Source organism: Seriola aureovittata, chromosome 2 (genome assembly GCF_021018895.1).
Source record: "Seriola aureovittata isolate HTS-2021-v1 ecotype China chromosome 2, ASM2101889v1, whole genome shotgun sequence".
Lineage (NCBI taxonomy): Eukaryota > Metazoa > Chordata > Actinopteri > Carangiformes > Carangidae > Seriola > Seriola aureovittata.
In genome coordinates this window covers 25,844,742-25,846,546 of record NC_079365.1, presented here as the reverse complement: position 1 = coordinate 25,846,546, position 1,805 = coordinate 25,844,742, and the positions used below count along the sequence as shown (strand labels likewise).

At 38.1% G+C, this 1,805-nt stretch overlaps 1 long non-coding RNA gene across 1 annotated transcript; it reads right to left on the bottom strand.

Annotated features, from left to right (window-relative positions):
- LOC130178615 (uncharacterized) lies at positions 1–1,650 on the bottom strand. Its single transcript, XR_008829191.1, has 3 exons — positions 1,527–1,650; positions 450–585; positions 1–281 (listed from the first exon to the last, which is right to left on the bottom strand). It is a non-coding gene; the product is annotated as an uncharacterized LOC130178615 (long non-coding RNA).
- Between the last annotated feature and the right edge of the window lie 155 nt (positions 1,651–1,805).

Genomic DNA, 1,805 nt, shown 5'->3' with positions numbered 1-1,805 from the left:
TATACATCAAAAGGCCTTTATTTAGATTTGATTAAAAAATAAACATTCCTTTAGAGTAGACTTTTTACCTTGCATTGACTCTATGAACATTTTAACACAGTTTTGTGAGGTAGCAAATGTGCAGACAATTAGGGTTTGATAGATGATGTGCCTTAATAGATAAAAAATAAAATATAATAAGCAGTCGAGCTAGTTCAGTTGACCATTGAGTTCAGAACACTGGGGTTCAGGTGAACCAGGTTCTTGTCCATTGCTCGTCTCTTGTGGTGCAGAGCTGACCCCTGTGAGGTGAAAGACATAATTTACCATCTCAGAAATATACTGGCCACGGCCATACCACTATTCTATCAGACCGAACAGTACTTCTGCTATTACAGCCCAGTGACAGATTTTTCTTTGCAGAAAATGTATACATAATAAACATTTGGCACACTTTTAGCTGCTCATACCTTGGCCTTCTCCTGATGTGGGACTCAACTATGGAGTCTGTCAATGGAGCAGGGACAGAATGGCTGCCTGCAGATCCAGGATGTCACTGTAGTCCTTCATGACTTAGGCAGAGACCGTCCATCTCCCCAATTTTTTCTGGTATTGTTGACATAGGATATAAAGAAAAGTATCTGTACTTAATATCTCTAAAGTTTTCTTTTTTGTGATATATAGATATATACCGAATTTTATAATATGGTGGTAACAACCATAGCAACAGTTTGAGGTTTCAAATTAATAGTACAGCAGAAAGTGAAAAAAGATGTACATATATTAATAGGCCTACATACATTTCTGAGTTTACATTGTCTGTCCACAGGCGCCACAGCGAGATTATCATGAGACAGTTGGTTAATCTTGCATCTTTTATTAATATTTATTCAGCTATGGTGATTGATCTTTAAGGTGGTTGTAATCCAGGGTTGACAGGAGACCCCAGGACAGAACAAGCCTTTTTCTAGATCTCTTGATAGTAGTTGTTGGTCTTCCTTTTGGCAACTTTTCAATTAAAAATGATTTCTCATGTTTCCCGACTTGATAATACATTCATAACAAACCTTCCACAAAGGCACAAGACACTAACAGCTCATAACGAGCTCACCATTTCCTCACGCCGAACACACAGTCTCACGTTTAGCAATTACACTTTATCAACACTGTAGGTAGCTAACGCACTCAGTCCAAGACTGGCTTTAGCAAGTAGCTAACTTTACTTCCAGCTACTTGCAAAGATAGAATATGTTAACATATGAAAACATTTTATTTTAACAGTAGCTCGTTTGTATCACCACCCAGCGTGTGTCTGTAATGATACAAAAATGTTACTTTTTATAACTTTAAACAGCAGCATTGCGGTATCATCTTATAGTATTTTTACAATATCGACATCGATGCTAGCTAATGTTTGCTCGCGTTAGTTCGTCAGTTGATGCTACCTAGCTAACGTTACCTAACTACCTACACTGTACACAGTATCTTCAAAATAATATAGAGCATGTTATTATTATTTCGATAACATTAGCCAAATGGGTTTTTACCTGTCTAGCAGCAACACATACGAGATCAGAGTCTTTACTGTGGTTCTAGCTTGTCTCGAAGTCATCTCCACCTGGAAAGGCCTTGCCAATATTTACCCTTGTTTTAGCCCTCTTCCTGTCCAATAGTCTTCTTGGGTCATTTGGTTTCCCGGTACACGTTTGCGCTTTACCGTGCTAGCTGTAAACGGCAATCCGTAATCGTGATCCATCATGAGTGAGCAATACAAACAATATGTCTATGGAGTGAGCAATACAAACATCAGAATGAAAACAAACAAA